General features: G+C 36.4%; 1 protein-coding gene and 1 long non-coding RNA gene across 9 annotated transcripts in view; one reads left to right on the forward strand and one right to left on the reverse strand.

Moving 5' to 3' along the window:
* LOC126916928 (uncharacterized) overlaps positions 1 to 11,279 on the reverse strand; it is a 79,102-nt gene extending 67,823 nt beyond the window's left edge. For all 4 annotated transcript variants that reach the window (XR_007710826.1, XR_007710827.1, XR_007710825.1 and 1 more), the window contains exons 1-2: positions 11,181 to 11,279; positions 10,142 to 11,098 (exon numbers count right to left, since the gene is read on the reverse strand). This is a non-coding gene — a long non-coding RNA (uncharacterized LOC126916928). The remainder of the gene's footprint in view (positions 1 to 10,141; positions 11,099 to 11,180) is intronic.
* The window catches only part of LOC126916922 (protein rhomboid-like), a 173,126-nt gene continuing 161,744 nt past the window's right edge, over positions 10,848 to 22,229 (forward strand). For 3 of the 5 annotated variants that reach the window (XM_050723236.1, XM_050723237.1, XM_050723233.1), the window contains exons 1-2: positions 11,170 to 11,279; positions 12,261 to 12,800. The gene's annotated coding sequence lies outside the window, so the exon portion shown is untranslated. Of the gene's footprint in view, positions 11,048 to 11,169; positions 11,280 to 12,260; positions 12,801 to 22,229 lie in introns of those variants that run through there. The other 2 variants (XM_050723235.1, XM_050723234.1) reach the window with 2 other exon arrangements.

Below are 22,229 nucleotides of genomic sequence, written 5' to 3' on the forward strand. Positions count from 1 at the left end.
AGTTCTCGGCTAAAAGTTCCGACTGTGATTTACAAAAACTAGGTATTTCTAAAAAAATCCATCTCAGAATTCTGTTAGCTTAGAAAATTGTTTTATAAAAATTTTATAATAACGGCATATTTTGCAATATTTATTTCGCATTAGTAATAAGATTAGCAGATTAATAATTTCAAAATTGATGTTGCGTATGTCAGCAGTAATTTTTCCATAGATCTTTTACTGCCAAGTTTTCCAAGCGCCTAAAGAGGGACAAAACTGATGTTCTTTAAGATTCCTAGATTTTATGAGATATGTAATGATTCGAAGGTTTTGGCGGATAGCGCGTTCCAAACAGGAAACGTAACGTCTCCCATTTCGTTTTAATTCAATGTTGAATGGCGCGCAATGAGTGAAACGCATTAAGGTGAACATTAAAGCGGCTGGTATCCGAATATCGGTGGTAGAAAATTAAACGTAACCAAGGAACGAAATCGTTTGCAAGAAATCTCCGGCGAGAAGCTGATAACCGACCTTCCTAAATTCCCTCTTACCCAGTTTCATCCCCGATTACTCTGTTTCCCCTGTTGGGTACTCTGGGGAGAACGATTCAAGAGCGGCTAACCAGAAATCCATACGCAAATGTAGTCCAATGCCGCGATCAACCATGCCAAATGGCCTTTCCTATTAATTTGCGTTGTTCATTTGTTTTAGAGAATTACGAGCCACTTTTCTTTTCCATGTAAATTCTGGGACGTACTTTTGTATAGAAATTTTAGGCTACTTACGATAGTGATCTCATAACAGCAATTGATCAAGTTTTTAAGAAATATCTCTACACGATGTTACGTAAAAACGAATCTTTAAATATTTACTCAATAGCGTTATTTTTTGTGATCTTTTTTGGTTCATCGATTTTTTTACGAATCGGTACATTAATAAATAGAGACTTAAATTAAACGTTTAGGAAGATGTATAGAATCATTTAGGACGAGCCACAGGAAGAACGAGATTCTAAAACGTAAATAAATTGTTTGAAACATGAAAAACCGAATGGCAGATTGTACGATTACGGATTTATTGAAAAATTATTTGATATGGTCCTTGGAAAAACTCTTCTTATCGAGAAGGCAATAGATACAAAATATTCATCTAATAGAATGTAGGACGACTGACTTGTAATTTATGAAATCTATTTGTATAGATCTTTGTTCTACTACGGAGACTGTTATGTTGTTATTTGTACAAGCTAAACAAACGGATTAAAAAAATAAGAATTTTTCAGAATTGGAATTGTCGAGTTATTCGCATAAATAAAGTTCTATGCTAATATTACTGTGATTGAAGGGCCTCAAAAATGAATGACACAGAGAATAGAAATTATTGCACACGATGCAACAGTAAGGCCAAGGATAATCTATCGAAATTTTTTCGTATCGCACATTCTTCTTGGTACATTAACTTACAAATGTTCGTACGAACGACGATATCTCGCGTAACAAATGGTTGGCTCGTGGAAACAGATAAACTCGAGGAAAAGTTGGATCGCGAGAATTACAAGGGAATCTTGCAGTCTTGTATATTATCGTGAGTCTCATTACCGGATTCCTGCAAATTCGTAGCAGCATCTTCCTTTAAGCTCGCAACGAGGAATCTTTTTACCGTATTGGAACTCTTTAAGTTACTGAAGTAACTTTAATTTTCAATTCGCAGATCTTCGACTAATTCGAATCGCAGATTACTCCGAGAGAAAAATCTTACTGGTAATTAATATACTTCTCCATAGTCGTTTGTAACAAATATTTAATTTCAAGGAATATAATTCAAAACATTTCAGAGATTGAAAAATTCGTAAACTTGGAAATTCCAACATTTGACAAAATAGAAACGAAACCCTTGGAACTCCCTCTAGAAACCATTATTAGCCCCTACAGTAGTAATTAAATTCGCAAATATATTACGCAATTTCTATCACACGTTCTTCATTATCTCATTTACCTGTAATACTGACATCCACGTATAATTATCGAATATCGATACAATATGATACGAACGTGTATGACCCATGCATATTAGATGTAGGCCAACAATTTCCACGTTTTACGCGAAAGACTGTAACAGCGCGAGGTCGAGCCTGAATCACAGATACCTCGTGTTCGAATTAATTTCTCTGTTAGCGAAATTGGAGAAATCGCAAATAGCGCGACACGCAGATGCCCAGACAGCAGGTTGGCGTTTCTCCCGACATCGGAGCCGAATGTCGGCTGAGCCGAAGCAGAGATTCCGTGAGTTCTTCGCGGCTGTTTACACGAGATATGGGTATCACTGGGCATTAACTGGGGCGGTGGCTGTGCTCGGATATTAATTTTCGAGACGCGTCTAATCTTGCATAATATGCGCGTGATTAAATAGCGCGTCGCCGCCTCCTACGCTCTATTCGTCCTTTCCCTGCGTCGTGTCGTGCCTTTTTGTCTTCCACCGTCGTCTCTTAACCGTTTGTTCCTCTTGTATCCCACCGAGAGTTCCGTCGCGTTTAGTCTAACGCGTTTTCAGGTAAGGAGGGTTTCAGATTCGAAATGGTTGCTCGCTGCTTGAATGTTCGCCATGCAAGTGCGTGAGGAATTATGTATTATACTATGCGAAGAGAAATTCTGGAATAGGCGAGTCTTAGCGAGAAGGAAGATTTTGATTCGAAGGTGAATGTGTTTGAAATTTGTAGAAAATGATGTAGGTATACCGTACTCGTTACGTTAAAGTTCGGATAAGTTCTTTAACAAAATTATTTTTCTTTTTTTTTTTAAATTATTATCTGTTAATTGTTATTTGGGAATTCGAAGAATAATACGTTTCGTGTATTTGAATTGTTACACGTCATATATGTAATAGACGAAGATAGATATTACTTACTTTGCGACTTCGTATTATTTATATTTTTAACAAGGAATTTACGATACAATTTACAATCGAAGAAAATTCTCAACATACATCGATTCATATTTATTTCAACGGAAGATTTGGTATCTACTTCAAAGAAAATATTGATCCTGATGGCTAATGGCTTACACCTACCAAGTCACCCGATACAAAGCCATAAATCTTGATATTCCTAGGAAGATAAGGAAAATGGATCGAAAAAGTTGTCACCAATTTTCCATCGAATTTTCAATAACACAAAGCCACCTGACTTTACATCGAATATCTGAAAACGTCGCAGGCATTTTTCATAGTGTGAGACAATCTCTCCTTTGCTTCTCGACGTCCCATTTATCAAACGCGTAGACATACGCTACAGGTTATTTCGAGTTAACCCATCAGTGATTATGATTGTCGTTGAAGACCTGAATCAAGGTTTTTGTCGTATAATATGAAATCTTTAATGCAATTTTGTTATCCCTGGTTTTTGTCTTATCTCGAGTCATCTCCCTCGCTTCAAGTGTACCACGAATTTACAACCAGGCTGTAATTCCGTAACTATGTAATTTCTCGTTACTCTACATTAAAATTACAGAATATGCATATAATGTAACAAAACAATATCACGAATATATCGGAAAAAAGCGTACGAGTTAGAAACAATCGAGGCATCGTAACCGACGATCCGCTATTGAAGGGTTAATAACGTTGGAAAAATCGATTGGTTCGACGAGGCATGATACAAATTGACGAGGCAACGCGGATAAAAAAATATGAATCGTCGAATTTCCACGTACGCATGGCGATCGACGACGCGCGCCGAGCCGATTTTCGTTGGAAAACTCGCGCAATCCCCGTTGCGCCATTAATTTTAACGATTCGATCTCGCTGCATGGAAATAAAATTACACGGCCGTGCAATAATCCGAGCCGTGGAAAGGGAGAGAGATCACGCGTCGCAAACACGGCCCTGATTGATACCTGACGCGAAAATTTCGCGTTTACATCGCGAATGCGATTACCTGTGCTGGATGTCGGTTCGAGAATCGTCTACACGTCATGGGATTGCACACGCACGACATTAAACTTGTAAATAGAATTATAGAATCGCCGGAATATTACGGTCGGTCACATCTGAAACGATTGTGCTACGTGATTACGTCGCGTGATCAAATTTTCGCCAAGCGAACGCCCGGAAGAAACGAATTCCCGACGGAGACGCGAAGGATGCAAACTTTTCGGTCACGATTTGTCTAGTGACTTTCTGTCGCTGCCAAGAAATCCTCCGTCGAAGAAATGCACGAGGAAACGCGACGTGCGTTTCTTAGTGACGCAAGCGGGCTTCCCAAGCTTCCTACTGTTGTCTGCTGACTTAATATCGAGGATTACCCACCAGTGAGTATCGGGTTTTGTGTACGGTGGTGTTTATGGAGTGATGTGTGACATTTGAGATACAGTGGCTCGCGAAAGTATTGGAACATTTCTAGAAATTTTTTATGTATATATTATACAAAATATTTTAACGAAACGTGGTTATCACATGATTACATTGGTAAAGTTTGAAACTGATCTGAATATATATAGAGAAGTTACAAGATATTTGTTGGAAGCATACACTTGGCAAAGATCCCCAAAATAATTAAACGGTCAATTAATCACTATTTAATAAGTCGCAATATGTATTGAGATCCGTGGTGAATAGCGAATATGAAATATATAATGTAAGCGATCTGAAGATAAAATTAATAGAAATCTCAGAATAAGTCGATTCCAAACCATCATATTTGGTCGGACTATCAGTTGTTTATTAAGACACAGAAAGCAGTTTCAGTTTACCCTTTAGAATCTTAAAAAGTACAAAACAATTATATCTGCTTCTATTCGGCAAACTCCATTAAAACCTAAATCCCAAAACCACTATCGAATTTCTTAAACCTCCATCTCCCCACTATCGCCAAATTTCTCTGCATTAGTATATAACACTATTCATCAATCATTCCTCAATCGAGCCACAAAAGTTGCCAACTCCAAAACTGCTTCGAAACTCGGTCTAATAATTCAAACCGCTGCAACGCTTCGATCGTAAACCTACTCCTTAGCATCGTCCATCCAGTTGGTCTAATCGCATGGTAGTCGCAACAGAGAGAGCCACGGATCGATCGTGAGAAAGGGGTTGGGTGTGTTACCTCGTTGAAAAAGCGACGATCCATCAAGCGGATAGTATTTTCGCGGAGATCGGACGGATCGTTTTTACGAAATTGCGTCGCGTTCTTTGTCGATCGATTTGCGTGGCGAACAGAGAGACAGACGGATGCAAGTGGAAAGAAGGCGGAAGAAGGGGTGAGAGTAACTGTTCTCACGAACGACGACGCGTAAATTATGATTCATCCGGCAGACGACGAAGCGCGAAAGGGTTGGTCGGGAACCGATGAAAGAGAATCCAACCGTCATGTCAGGGGACGAACACCGCGAAGTCGCGGAGTGTCTCGTTAATGGGTGCGACCCGAGGGCGTCGAACGAAGCCTCGATTCGACGTGTGCACGCGCGAGCAAGCTTCCGTCTGCCGCGCGGATTTGCGTCAACTGTCGATAAACCCGCGCTTGCAAAGTTACGAGAACTTTATTTCTAGGGAAATCTTCTTTGCAGCAGAGATTGCCTCTTTCCTGGGAACTAGCATGTTCTTATTTACTTTGCGTTGTAGAAGAATGGCCACTGGGAACGACAGCAGAGTTTGTAAAAGAATTAGATGTTTGATTGTTTATTTTATTTAGTTCTTGGTGAACAGAAAGGTGTTTCACAGCGACTGAGCGATTAAAAAGAATTTTGACCATTTCTGATTGTTATCAATTTGTAATTAAATAGAAACTCGTTCGAGATTCCATAAATTAACTAGAGCCTTGGTCTTTCTATTTTATCTTCGTAGTAAATAAATTCTAATGTGCGTGGGGGAAAAACCCTAGAAATTCCTTTCTACGCTACGGGAGATTCTACAAAACGAAATAAATTTTGGTTTTAATTACTAATTCATCGTTAATTTGATAAAACACTTTGGTAAAATTCACATAGTTAAATAGAAACGAATGATTTTTTGCACTTCTCCGGCTTCTCATATCTGTAATCCATATATCGTATCGTTTAATTAAAGAACCTCGATAATTTGATTTCTTTCAACGTTTTCAATTCCTAAGAAAATTCTATCCAGAGGAGCGTACAATCTCATTTTCGCCACGACCGCGACGAACCGCTAATGGTATCGCAATAATTAATTTCGCGGTAGAATTGTATGACTTACGCGAAGCCGGAGGTAGGAAAGAAACAGCCGAAAGTAACAAGCGCGGAAAATAAGAGAATTGTTCGCGAATATTCTTATTTTTCCTCTCTGCCCCTTTCTTCTAACTTTCTTTTTTTTTTGTTGTTTTTCATTTCTAAGTATTTTTCTGCCACGAGAAAAGTCTCTCATGGGCATGCTGGAATCTTTCAAAAACACGCTCGCGACATGGAAGAATAACGCGAAACAGAATTCGCGGCAGGATTACACGGCGGTGGTAAAAATTAATAAGAGGTACGATGTAAACACGCGCCACTGTGATACTCTAGGGAGGTGTAATTAATTCGAGACTTTTCTCCATAATTTGCATGGATCATCAAATAAGATCAGATCAACCAAATGTATGTAGCATTTCGCAGAAAATATTCATCAGTTTTGCTAATAATCGAAGCTTCGGAGAATGTTAAGTAATTTGTATCGAGTGTAAAATTTGGTGAAAACGGCGGAGGATTGTAATATTTATGCCGTAATTTAATGTTGCATCGCATAATCGTATAATTATTGATAACAATTAACATTAATGTAAATTTAATTTTATCCTATATAGAGTGTCATACAGATATGTATATATCGTTGGATCCTGGTATTATGATTGACGGCGTTGAAAGGCGAAACACGATAAATTATTTGAAGATAATAATACATTTTTCCACGGAGAACGTCCTTTTCTATTTTTGCAAAGAGTGCTTATACATTTTTCTTCCCGTGTATCAATGTGATATACGAGAGAACGAGGGCTTATAAATCCAGTTAAATCAGAGGGAAACGTATCGCGAGCTATGGAAACACATATTTGCGCGTAACGGAAGCACGCTCACGCGCGGGGGCTGGTTTATCGAAATACGAGTATGACAAAAGTAACACAAAACCCATTCAAAGCCGGCTTTTATGTACTGCCTCGCACAACATTTGCATACGCTTCTGCTACCTTCGACCTTTCCTAGATATTACCGACGCGAAATCCAGCCTCCTTGGCGAGGAAACGAAAGTAGCGCATATTAGAGTCATCTCTGGTTACTTTAATACCACTGAAATAGCGAAATATCACGAATTATAAAATATTCTAGTAACCTGATGTAAAAGAAGTTTCTCTTTAATTTTACAGTTGGAACGTAATAATAAAAAAAGGAAAATAATTTGAATATGTTATTAAATATAGTTACGTTCCTGTAACTGTATGTTATACATGACGTTTAGGATAACGAATGAAGTTTATATAATATGAACGATATATCAAAATTAGATACCACAAAAATTGCAGAAGCTTCTTAAAGTAATCCAATGCTCGGTCTAACATTCTATGTTTGTAATTAGATGCTCAATACAAATCAATTATAACGACGCTACTCCAATTTCTCAGAACTCGTACAAACATCCTACTATGTGATCCTACTATAATCAGCTTGGTACACGGGATTTCATTAAAAAAAACTCCCTAGAAATAATCAATTAAACGGATAACAGGTAAATCCGGATGCAAAGCTCGGCCACGTGAAACGTAGTTTATTCAAAAGAGCGGCGAGCCATCGATGAATTGTCAGCTTTAATTCACGGTAAGCGCTCTCGAAGTACTCCGCTCTCCGCTATACTCCGGCTCGCAATAAATGCAATTTAAAAATGTAAATTTCCCCGCCGGCTACCTATGAGCTTTCCCTCGGATACTCTTTTTATTTTTCCTCTTTGTCTTCTTCTACCGACGATCCTCTAGCATCGCCTCCTCGCCGCACCTTTTTACGATTTTTCTCCCCTTTGAATTTCGAATGAACGAGCGACCGAGTCGGGGAAAATTCGCGATTCAACGGCGCAATTAAAATTTAATGCCCGTTGATACGTGGGCGGGTATAATTTCTGAGCCACGGTCTCGTTAATACGGCGAATTTTACGCAACAAAACGGATTACATGTTGGCACGCGATTAAAAATAATTTTCCTTTTATTAGAATACTCCACCATGCCTGTATCCATGGCTTGAGGTATTCATTGACTGGTATCCGGTTACGCGTTCTTCAAATTTACGATCTCTTTTCGCCTGTATGACACATAACCTCACGTCCGTGTGTATAGGTATGTGCGAGCGCGTTTCGAATGGACAAAACGAGAAAAAAAAAAAGGAAAAAAGGAAAAAATGCGAGATTGGTGGTATGTAACGGCACGCTTGCACTATGTAGCCCGTGAAAATCAGTAAAATGTTCGGACCACTTTTCATCTCGTCGTCATGATGCGCTGCGGTCCAAGTGTATCTTTCGACAGGCTCGTAAAAAATGCGCTCTTTGAGTCTCCTCCAACCCATTGTTCACGTATTTGATTATACTTGTGTCGGTGTCACACTAGATTTTAGAATACCTCGTTCTTTTATTGGAAAAAGTGGTGCCTATTTTATATACTGAGAATCTAAATTAATAATAAATTTAATGTTAATCAAGAAGAAGCATCGACTGGATGTTGGACGAGAATGTACAGCGTTTGGGATTACATATTAATGCTTGTTTCTAAGATGATGTAATTTATGACGTAATAACGGAAGAGGCGGGAATTTCAAATATTGTCAAAGCAGCCCTGACGTGTTAGCTACCGAGCGATTACATGCATTAACGTTAATGCACATTCAAGTTTAATAAATATTAAAGCTCGCGAGTGTAGGCCCGTCGTTAATCAATATTAACGTTAATATAATTTACTCTCATATTATGTTCAAAAGTATAAACGTATATTTAAAACAGAAACAAACACATACCTAATACTTGCCACATTTCGAATGAAGAAATATTTGGCTTCTAAAGTGTTTGTATGATAATAAAATTTAATCATACTGCTTTTATACCGCGTTCAAAATTCCTGTACTAGATATTTTATCAGTAAAAAATCGAACTTTTAATTAGCTACAAATTCATAGCAGGTCATAGCTAGCCATGGATCACGTCCATAAATACTAATAACAAGATTTAATTAATATAATATCCAGAGCCCATGTGCACCTGGTAGATACCATGTGCTCGTAGAAATGTTAATTTCAGACGAAGAAGGGTCAATATAAAGAGCAGGAACAGGACAACTTGCATGGAAGCTTAACTCCCCTCAAGAGGATAATAAATATAAATACACACTTCTAAAGGTGGAGTTACTTCATCATCGGTTAATTGCGACACTCAAAACGGCTTTCGCGTTGCTCTATGCATAGAAGGTGACCAATTTTAATCTATCAGTATGAATCATTAATAAAATACTCGCTGCACTACATAAAAGTTTAGGCAGGAATTGAATAGTTTTAAGGAATGTATAGTCTGATGAAATTAGTTTTTTTTGTAAATGGAAGCGATATGTAGATGATATGTAGAAATACGATTTCTTAAATGGAATCATCTAATTTTCAATACAATAATTGATGCAACTCATAATTTCCAAGAAAATAATACTAAGCTATTTACGTTGAAAAATCATTAAAACGATATAAAAATTCGACGAATTTTTTTTCAGGCGATGTAAATTAATATGAGAAAAACTTTGTAAAATGAAATAAAGTTAAAGTAATTTAGGAAAAGTTGTTCATCTCTAGCTAAGAACATGAAAATGTTTCAAATTGCGATGCACATTCGTTAAGTTAAATTAAAAATTTGATAAAGCAGGGCATGTATCATATTACGTAAACATTGCTTCTTAACTTCGCATAATATACATATTAATTATATTAGTAATTATCATTTAATGCATGCAACTTCACAAAATGAAACAAAGTTAAAATAATTTTACAAAAATTTCTTCATCTCTAAAAACATGAAAATAGATCACGAAACATGAAACGTTCGTTAGGTTGATTTCGAATGACGAAATGCGACCTGCGCAATATAGACGAAAAATCATTTCTCAGCGGTGTGACGAGAAATTTCATTTAAAGATTAAATTTCTAACGGGTGAACTTTGCTCCTTACCTTATAATTCATCTCTCCACGTGTTAGCGTTACTTGCGAATCTGATGGCGTGTGCGAAAGGAAGGTTAGGGAAGAGAGTCGGTCGCCGGAACATGCTGATTACAGAAAACCTGTCGCGTTCGTCGGGAACTGTACGTACACCTATCCACGAGATGTTTCTTGCAGCATCAGCTTGTTCGACGATCGTACCAGGGTTTGATGCTTCTTTTCACCACGATCGTTATTAACTTTTTACACGTCTATGGTAATCATGTCACTTCGTTCAGAAACTGTCGAAGCAAAGAAGATTAGATCACCATCATCCGCCCACCGTTTCTATTGTATGTACTCCCGACTCGCGAACTCGTGACACTAACTGCACTATACTATCATTCTCAATACAAGCGAATTACGATTGAAATTTAAACGCAATATTATACATGCGACATGTAACCTCGATATTCCTATTTATTCTATTAATTATTATTTTTAAGAGCACAGAATTAATAATATTTGTCAATTCCAATGGACGATATGTGTGTATTATTCTTAATCTGATTCGATACTTTTGTGACAATATTTAAACTGACCAATAGGAGACGTTGAAACAATAATATCATTGGTGAAAGCATATAGGTAATAATACGGTACGTCACAACACGAAACACGATCCATGATTGGCTTTCGCGTTCTGTCCTCTAATTGGCCGATTTAGAATTCCGTTTGCAATGGATGTGTGGTGTTTGTTTGTCGCGAGTGGATTAACTTTTTCATTATTAAGTAGTTTTAAGAATAGTGTAAATAACAACCAGTGCTCATCGTGTTCCGAAATTATTCTTTGTATCGATGTTGTAAATATTTATTCAAAATATCTAACTTTAATCGTACACGATCAATATATTGTCAATATTCTCCACTCACCGTACTGTACGTAAGCATAGTATTAATACCTGGATCGATTTTTCAATATTCGGCAACCTTCAATTTCAATATTAATATTTCAATATTAACGTTATTATCATAAAGATACAAAGATAATACGCAGCAAGTTATTTCTTACCGTGTAATTGAATTCGATATAGACACAAAGAGAACGTGCGTAGAAGCCCCTTCTGTCCTTGTCTAATGAGGTATACACATCAACGCCGCTCGCTGATCGGTAATACACTTATATATGTATTTACTGTATGATTGTGCATACGTTAGTAAACAAGGGGCCGTTGTAACGTTTTGTTTTTATTCCTATATTACTCTTTTAGCTCGCTCACGCGTTCTATCTTTATACACATCTCTATGTTTATTATTGATCGTGTCTGAGCTTCTATAAGGCTATGATTACATCGTATGGATTATAGATTTTGTATTTTTGTTACTGCTAAAATTATACAGATGATTTAGACAAAGTTAATGTTGCTTTTTATCGAGATGTAGGGACTTATTAGAAACTATGTAAAATGTATTTATATAGAAACATGATTACGCATACATATATATATATATATATCATATAATGCATACATTATATGTCCATATATATATATCATATAATGCATGCATTATATGTCCATATATATATATCATATAATGCATACATTATATGTCCATATATATATATCATATAATGCATACATTATATGTCCATATATATATATATTTATATTGGATTATATTATATACATATATTACACATGTCACACATATCACATCACATATGTATACATTATGTATTACATATACATTCGTATATGTATTTGATTGACGTATTTGTATTCGATATATTTGATTGACGTATTCATATTCGATATATTTGATTGACGTATTCGCCAGAACGTGCATCTACAGCGACCCTATCATAACAGACTTAACACGTTGAACACCACAGTTTTGCGATTTTCAAATTAAACCACGTGTGTGCCGACATACTACTCACTGTTATTTGCTTTAATCGAAAATGTCTTGAATAGAAAATTCATCATAGATACTATAAGATACTACATACCACTAGATATTACAAGACTAACGTGGTTAACGTGGTATTGAACGTGTTAAAATAATCATCGATCGCGTGTCAGTTTTCCGTACAATCATTCGAATGACGTAGTATATACTCCGCCACTTGTTATTAATTCCCGCGTTCTAGATATCGTGTTTCACTTTTGTCCGCGTGTCGATCGTCTCTGATCGCCACGCCACTTCAACAACAACAGAGCGCTTCGGACACGATCTCGCGTATCCCGTGAGTTAACAGGCGTCGTTATTAATTTCCCACGCGCGCGTGTTACAATTTTGGACTTAAACGCGGAACACGTACGATGAGAACGCGTTGATCCTTGTCGCGAGCGTGCAGCGCGGTGTGAAACTGTCTTCGTTGCGCGCGCAACGCGTGCTGTTGACCCATCGTCATGGCAACCGTGCGACGAGTCTACACTCGTCCAAGGTGGATGGACTGCGGCCTGACGCGACCGAACAGAAGTCAGTGCACGCGCGGACGTCAAGCCGTATGTTCATGTTCTCTCTGTGCGAAATCGGAGTGACGTTTGACTTTGCCCGCGTTGTTCGTACTGCCGGTTTAGAGTGCTTGTGTTTTCTGTATCACCGGACGAGAGGGGGATCCTTAAGGCCGGCATTCATCGTGGCTAGACAGATCATGGAGTGACTGTTCGTCGATCCCACAAATAAGGTATGTGTACATCTAATTACAATTTATATCTTTATCGATACTTACTGGCGCGGGGTTTTTATCGAACCGAAAGTTACAAGGCTAAGAATGTTCTCGTGACACAGTTAACATTAGAACTATCGACGAGCAACGTACAACACTTGTAACAACGAAGTCAAAATAAATCTATGCATTTTCAAAAACCTACTGCTGGAGATCTAGAATAATTATATGAAAAAATTAAGAATTGATTGTTATGATTACGGTGATATATAGTTCTAGTATTAAAAAATGTGCACGCGATAATATCGTTACGAGATCGTTGACTAACGCTTACTCGTCAGGTGGTAAAATTGAAACGATAAAACTGATAGGTTATTGAAAGCGTTTTCGCGGAACATGGCAGGGCATACATTGTAAAAAGAACTAAGTGGCTTATGTGTGGATTCAGCAACCAATATTATATTGATACTGCGTTCGATAACATATCTCGATCATGATTCTCTTATACAATTTTATTAATATTATTAACAAATTTATTAACAAAATGACAAGTTATAGATTATCATTATTAATTAATTCTCTTGCATAGGGATTTCTCTACTTAAAAGTAAATCGTACAAATTACAAATTATTACATTCTACTCGACTATCTATTTTCATTTTATTTATTCAAATTCCATATGTATATATATATATATATATATTCTTTTTTGTAAAATTATAAAAGTATAAAAGAATTCATGATCTATAATTTTTAACTTGCCAACTCAATGATATTGTTAGAATTAAATAATTGTGCAAGAGGGTCCATAAAACGCGCGAAAAGAAAAAGAAAAGATGGCTTCCTATTCAAATTTAGGCGCGAAATGATTAATCCAATATTCTTTACATGTAATATTGTTACACGACGAAAATTCGCAACGATATACGTTTTAATACCTAGAAATGTATAACTATCGTCTGTAGGACGACACCGGGATGCGTCGGAATACGTTAATGGAAACGAATGTTTCTCAAGTGCTTCAGTCTCTGTCAACCATCGGTCGAGTGGTTCGCTCTGCTTTTAGTTTTTGAAGATCGAGTTAGAAGTGAGTGCGCCGTTTATCAGGTTACGATGAAAGCGACGTTATCCTCGGGCTGAATGCACTTTCGTGATTTTTTCCCCCGTCGTTTCGATTTTGAACGGGGATAAAAAAGCTTTTCACCTGGACCATCGATCCTTTTAAATAATCCTCGCGTTGTTCGCGTAGACATAACCGTGGCTTTTTTGTTCGATTTTGGAGAACTTGGACATTCAGAAAATTGCCAGCGCGTTTTTCTAAAGTAGAATAAATTATACTTATTCTTGAATAATTCGAAAAATTTTTTATGCAGAGGTTCATTTCTCATAATTAGCAAGTTTCAGAATTTAACGATATGAAAGACATTTTAAGCTCAGTTTATTCTGTTTTTCTTTTTAAACTAAATACACTAAAACAATTTCGATCCTGTAGTAGAATAAATAGTAGGTATATTTTTAAAATGGTAATTGGATTTCAAAATTGTATATCTTAGTCTCATTATTTTTAGTGGAGGAAAAAGTTGACTAAAATATTTTCAAATTTCTATCTCATTATCTTCATGAAGTTATTTTCTTTATATCTATCTATTATGAAATTGCTATTTATTTTTCTGTAAAATAATGTTCTCCGCTTTTATCAATACTCGTGCAATAATTCTTTGTAACTTATTTCAAATCTCATACGATTCTCTATCTTCTGATACGTCGCAACGTTCTAATAATAATAACAACAACAACAACAACAATAATAATATTTAATAATAATAATAACATTTATTAACTTCGGCTTTTGCTGTTTCGAGTTACATGTCTTAACTGTTCATTCATCCATACAAATCTTCACGTACATATTTATGAATTATAGAACGACACTTATAAGTTATTAATAAACCTACATATATGCTACTTGTTCATAGCTTTGATTTAGTTTTGCACTTTCCTTTTCCTTTTTCTCTAAGGAGCGAATCCAGTTAACTGCCTATTCACAATATTTTCCATCTCCAATTCTTTTCATATCACCTCTCAACTTCTCCATTCTCTTGCACTTCGCTACACAGTGCTTCAACTTTCCTTCCCTATTATTACATAATTCTCACCTCTTTTTATCTTCCTCCAACAAAAATCTATTCGGTCTCTCGAAGTTGCCGCATCTTACCTTTGCCATTTTTTACTATCGTCTTCACCACGTTTACCTAGGTATTCTGGCCTAGCTTCGCATCCAATTCATAGCACTGTAATAGCAAAGTCCTTCATAAAATCTCCCCTATTAAACCTTCAGTATTTTAAACATTAAATCACATCCTCCACGTATATTTACGCTAAGCAAATACCATATGTGTATATTCGACTCGTGAATCGAAACGAAACATCGAGTATTCATAGAAGGATTGAGATGTGGTATCGAGTGAACCGGAAGTTGTTCAGAGGCTCATGAAGTTGCCGAGCAACACCACCACTCTAATTCAAACGATGTAATTCGACGCAAGATCGTTGGACCAGTTGGCGGTACACACAAAATGGCGTCTATCAACGGGATGCGGCTTGGTTTAAAAGAGCTTGGCCAAATTTCGGCTTGATGGAAACTGTAGACGTGCCGACTTCCGCTTTACTCTAGCGTTTCAAGGTTACCACCGCGAAGACGCGCTCTAGTCTAAATAGCTCCTTTCCGAATAAGCTCGTCCCCACCGTCTTTGTTTTCGTTCCACCTTCACCGTTCAAAAGGATCCGTGGCTGCTCAAAGCGAGAAGAAGCTTCTCCAGTATTCCGTTCACGAACCTTCGTATGCATTTGTATCCGACCCGTAGTCGTTTGTCCATTTAGGCGACACGACAAACCCGAAACAAGACTGCAGCACGTCTTTTCTCTGTAGTCTAAACGAATTTCGAACGCGATCGTAATAAAAGTCTCTATTCTCTAACCTTTCGACAACTTTACTTGTTTGTGTGAGAAGAAGGGTTACAGTTTTTGCGATCTGATGGAAGTTTAATGCTGGAATTGTTGGAGCAAGAATAGGAAGAATGGAAAAAAAAAGAAAGGATTGATCTTTGGTTCAGGACTAGCGGATTTATTAGCAAGGCTCTGTTTATTAATAATGTCTCTTTATGCAACACTATGGATAAGATATCTTGTACTTTTACTTTGTTAATAGGATGATAAATATGAAAGGGTTAACTCTTGGAATTTTTCTTTACTTGTGAAAAAGAAAGGTTTACAGTCTTCTGATTGTAATGGGAGTTTGACGTTGTAATAAAAGGGAGCATAGAGGTGGAGAACAGGAAAATTTTTTTTTTTATTTGTTAGAATATTTACAATCAATCCTCGTTGAGAGTTTTCAGTAGCTTCATTTGGCGTGATACAATGACATGGTTTATAATAGTTTATGTTGTTGATTCTAGTTGGATCTAAAGATTTAATTTAAAGAGTATTTTCTTTTTAGTCTGCGGATCTGGTCCGTCGTGTCAAGTAATTGGGTGACTAATAGGTTGTGGTGGTTATTGACTCTTGTGTTATATCTGCTTCTGGACTTGTATATTTTTTCTTTAACTGTGGGTATCTTGAGGTCGCGGTGGATTGTTTCGTTGGTAACATACCAGGGTGTATTTATTAGGGATCTTAGCGTTTTCGATTGGAAGCGTTGGAGTATTTAGTTGGATTCCGTAGGTGCAGACAGGTTTTATTACGGTCTTATAGAGCGTAATTTTGTTCTGCGTGCTTAGGTTGGAGCGACGGCCAATGAGCCAATAAAATTTTTTGAGTTTGTCCCTGAGTTGCTTCGATTTGTCTGTGATGTGTTGTTTCCATCTTAATCTCCTGTCCAGAGTTATGCCCAGGTATCTGACTGTGTCCTTGTTAGGAACCGTTATATTGTTAATGGTGACCTGAGGGCAGGTTTGTTTTCGCAGCGTGAAGGTTACATGTGTGGATTTTTTTTCATTAATTTTGAAGCCCCGTTTATGGAACCACTTTTCCATAAAGTCGAGACCTCGCTGTAGAGTGCACAGGAAAAATGAAGGGGAAGTAAAGGGAGGGTGATCTTTCATCTAGGAGTGGTAGACATATTAGTAAGATTTATTAGCAAGCACATGTCCTAGACATGGGAACGTTGGTAGTGACATCATACCTTTTAGACACATTGGAACACATGTTTGTACGAACATGATAATTATAATTAGCCAAGGACTTGTGAAAATTATGTCAATGTAAATTCCTATACCTAATAGCGAGAGTGCATGCGTCACAGAGGAAATAGAAACTATTAATTGCTATAAGCGGATTGCATGTGTAATGTATAGCTAATATGATGATGTAGTGGTAGGATACATTAATATTATAATACAAATAAGGTAATAGGATAGATCCCATAAAAGATATAAAAAATTTTACAAGATTATCTAAATGTATGAGTACATAAATTTTGTACTTGTACTTCCATGTTGTATATTGTATATAAGCTGTATTATATGTATTGGTGACCTATATTATATGATAGAGAAGTAAAATTTTCATTAAATGTAAAATAAAATAAAAGTATTGATTTCCATAATTTGCTCTTCATTTACAGTTAATTACTTCGATATAATTTTGTTACATACACAAATGAGGAATATAGAAATTCCTATTTGTTTTTCGGCGAAGGAAACTTTGTCACGCTAATTAAGCAATTTCGATAGGTTAGTATCACCGTCTTTTATTTTTATATCGAAATGCGTAATTCGTTCGATTTCAAGCACTGTTTACCAAGCTTAAATTTGCACGCATTTGTTTATGTTAAAGTAATTAGGTCAGAATTAATATCGGTTGCGATACGGTAATTAACGAGGGTACTTCGACGTGCCCTGTTTGTGAAATACGGTCTCGTAATATTTGAAAATAGTGGGGAATATTTTGTACCAAAATAGTAATTTTCGTTAAATTACAGATTAAAAGTATGATAATTTATTTTCATTTCATATTTAGTGGCTTAATTCTCTTATTTCGTAATCTAAATTACAATCAAATGTAAATTAATGATCTTAAATCACAATATATTTCATACCATATTTACATTTATACAAATTAAAACTAAACCAGTCGAAATTGATTTATTCTTATTAATACTGGATTGTTTGGATTACTGGGTCGATTTATTTGTAATAACAATCCAATAATAATATTCCTTTCACAGAGATATTCCTTCCCAAATAAACTAAAGTCTCGCTCCAAGATGAAATAAACTCTCGCTCATACAGAATATTTACTCAAATTAGACTATTATCGAAACGATTAGAAATTGAATATCGCAAGATTTTCACTTCTATTCGCAACTCGATCGAAAGAAGAAGAAGAAAAGAAAAAGGAAGAACGTGTTCGATAGGATGGTTGGATAGGATAGGATAGGATGGTCGAGGCTTATTGTTCATCGTAATGCAGAGTTTTCTATAGGTTGAATCGTTCGTGATCTTTTTTTCTCTGATTGGAAAGGTACATGAAGCAGTATGCATAAGAATCGAAATTAAGGGTAATTGAGGATCATATTAAGGGCGGGATGGGCCGAGTGGTGTGTTTCGATGAATGTGGTCGGAAAAAAAGATTCGCTTCGAATTGGAACTCTTTGTTCGTTCGTGGTAAGTTGTTTTATTAATTGAGATATCCGGGTCACTAAAGATTCCTTTCTTTGGGGACTAATTGAATCGAAAGGCTCCTGCCAGCCTGAGCGGCGCACCCACTTATTTGCAGCCCAAAAAATTCGTATTTTCATGATCTTCGTTAAATGGATGATAAATTGGTTCCTAAACAAATATTCCTCTCGTCCAGCAAATGCTCGACGAGTATATTAGACGTATTACGAATCTTTACGTATCTTCGTACGTCTTTATGTATTTTATGTACACTTTGTTGGTTTGGCAACTAAGGAATGTGGACTAGTCGGTATTTGTCAAAAACCGCACCTACTCATTTATCAGTTTGAGCGGCGCACCGACTTACTTGCCAGTCTGAGCGGCGCACCATCTTACTTTCCAGCATGAGCGGCGTATCGACTTACTTGCCAGCCTGAGCGACGCACTGAGTTATTTGCCAGCCTGAGCGGTGAAGAAAGGATCTTGGTCGTCTTTGACAATCCATTAATCTTCCAATTTTATATAATAGATAAACTAAGAAAAGAATTGGTTGATCATATTTCGTATTTGGAATTCAAACTTTAACCTTTTAATTATCATGTATTTTTATTATCATTCTGTGTGTCTTATAACTAGAGCATGGATTTATCCCTAAATATCATAAAGCTAAATTATTGCGATTGCAGCAATACTAAATAGGTATATAAGTTTTGGATATAAACAATTCGTTTTATAATTCTAATAATTTTTGCCAAAATCTATTTAAGTCTAATTTAAATACTCTATACGTGGGTTATTATAATTGAAATGATATTATAAAAACGAACAACTCCGCGCAATTACATCTCTATCTGAATAGACGTCAATGTTGATTTTATCAAAAATAGGAAATTTCAGTATAATCGTAAATAGTTGCAAAGAATTCCAGTAATAGCGAAAAAGGAAATCTCTATAATTTGCCATTTTGATAGATTTGATAGTCTTAACTTTAAATATTCTAGAAAATATAAAAGTCCTTTGAAGATAGCAGGGACAACGATAAAAGAAGAAGTCGAAGTATTTTCGGTTTGGCCGGTTTATTCGATCACAAAACGGTTAAAACGAGTCGCGCATTGCTTCACCGGAAATATTTGCCTTGCGAGGAGAAAATATTTAGCTAGAGCAGAGAAAAGCCAGAGGGTTTGATGGGGTTGGAACCGCGACTTTGCGTTTGCCGAAAACGCAGCGAGAGGAATGGGGAAAAATCCTCGCCCCGATAAATTTCGAATGTTTACGAAACGGACCGGGAATTTGCAACACGCGAAACTTCGGCTTGTTGCTCTCTCGTCATGGTGAAAAATTGCGCGCGGCTTTCCCTCGAAATTCATCGATACACCGGAGGGTCGACGTCGTTTATTAAACGATTTCACGCTGGACCGAGCTGCATCGCGATTTTATAATATCCATACGGACGATATATGGACTGTGTCCGTGTACGAATACAAATTTCGTTCATTTCGATGGACTTGGTGGTTCGTGAAAATTTGCTCTACCATCGGTATCTAACGGAACCCATCAGCTTCGTTAATTTCGAAAGGAAAGTGTTTTTTTTTTTTTGTTTCCAAAGAATAGAAAAACTCTATTTCATATCGATTAATAAAAGTGATTTAGAAAATTTTATAGTTTAAATGGAAAATAATAGTTGCCATTTATATCTTGTTTAATATATTAAGGTTTAAACAAGTAGCTCTACTATCCAGTAATTTAAGTAAATCAGCAAAAACCAACTAAAAATCCATCAAGATTAAATCATCGTTCGGAACGTGCTATAAATTTATAGTGATAGCAATATTCCTAGTAGTAAAATTTTTCATTATTGAATAGGAAACCTTTGAATATGGAACCTATATCTTGCTTTCTCTTCCAATAAAGACAATTTAAATATTGGAGCTGCTACAGGGTGTCACGTAATTGAGCTGCGGAGTTTTCTTTGTCATAAATTACTTATCTGCTTTATTTCTATATTTATTTGTTTAAATTTTCACCTGTTATAAATCAATTGAATAAGTTTTACGATTTTTAGAAAATTTCTATTACGCGAGAATCATAGACTTCGTACAATTTTAACAGTCGGCCTCGATATTTCCTAACTACACGAGATCCAGGCATGAAATCAAAATTTCCAGGCCAAGAACAATTTAATTTTCATAAACATAAAACGCTACCCATTCTAATTAAACTTCATCTTCCGCTTCGAAATTTGACGATCAAAGTAATTGCCTGCTCGCTGCTGACTCTAATTTCTTCGTCTATATTGAGAGTTAGCGAGAAATCGTACCTCAGAGGAAGCACTAAACTCGTTCTCTCGTCACTAGGATCCGTTCTTTCGCGCGGCATTCGATTGAAATTAGAGAAACGAAAGGGGATGCACTTTCATCGATTCGCAATCGGCGCGAGAGTTGTTTCGTCGTCTCCGGAATCAAAGAGGCGAAAGTCTCGTCGTCTCGTTACCGTGAGAGTCGAGAACAACTGCATTCCTTTTTTCTCTTCACCCTTTTGTTCCGTCCCTTTCTACTTCTCGTCCTTTGTCAACCGAAGGCCGAAAGAGTTAGATGGGGGTTGAAGAAGGGAGTAGCAGGGAATGGTAGGGGAGGAAATGCGATTTGTCCTGAAAACTGTCGTTATTCGCGCTCGCTGTCATCTCGACAACGATCATCGTTTCGATCGCAGGCCGATCGACTGCGTTTATTTAGGCGCTGCTATTATTGGACGGTATTCCTTTGATTGCACGTGCGACTCATCATTGGTATTAAGTGTAGAGGATAGAGTATGATGAACTCGAGCAGCTGATGTTATATAGCGTTTTCAGTTGGAGAAGAAAGTTAATGGATATTTAGAGTCAAAGAGAGAAGTCTATTTCGGTAGAAAATTAATGGAGAAAAGGGAGATTCTTTTAGTAATTAATAGGGACTTTAGGCTATGTATTTTGATGCATAGTATGATATAGATTGTAGATTTATATATTTATGCAACGACTAATTTTATTACGTTATTTATTAATGATTAAAAGAAACTTTAGAGAAATGATATTTTATGTGCATCAAACATACTATAATATTCATATGTGATAAAATTTTTAATCAGTTGATTACCAAAAAAGAATGCGGCTTTGTATGGTTCGTATTTTAATCAAGTACAGACGGAATAAAAAGATTTCATTTAATGCAATAACGGTACAGTTTTTAATTGATAAAAATTTCAACCCTGATGAAGTTAGCTGCAACACTGATGAAACGTTGGGATAAAAGAACTATTGTACACGACTTTAATCCGAAATTTCAGATTAACAATTCTAGAAATTTTCGTTTGTTTCGCATACGGCTCTTTTTCCAATAATAAATACAGAATATTTGCCTTTATCATTTATTATTTATCGTTTCGAATGATTATAATAGCATGCCGTGTCACTGAATTGAATATTACGGGATGATTGTTAAGTAACGCATTTCTTCATAATGAAGACTATTATAACGCAGTTGAGAGCATGATGTCGAAGTTCCTGATGATTCACAGGTGAAGTATGTACATCGTAGAACAGGCTCGCAAACTAGAAATTAGTGTTAGGTAATCGGTATGCAAAGTATGAGATGACGAATGCGAGTGAATACTAATTAAGAAGAGAACTTCAGCTCAAGAGGATTGAAATGCGAATGAACGCCTGTATTTATATCACTGGCTTTATGTTGTCAACGTCATTTGTAGCAATACCTATATACTTAGCATAAGGGAATTATTATGGAAAAGTGAATA

The sequence above is a fragment of the Bombus affinis genome, chromosome 5, assembly GCF_024516045.1.
Source record: "Bombus affinis isolate iyBomAffi1 chromosome 5, iyBomAffi1.2, whole genome shotgun sequence".
NCBI classification, from domain to species: Eukaryota; Metazoa; Arthropoda; class Insecta; order Hymenoptera; family Apidae; genus Bombus; species Bombus affinis.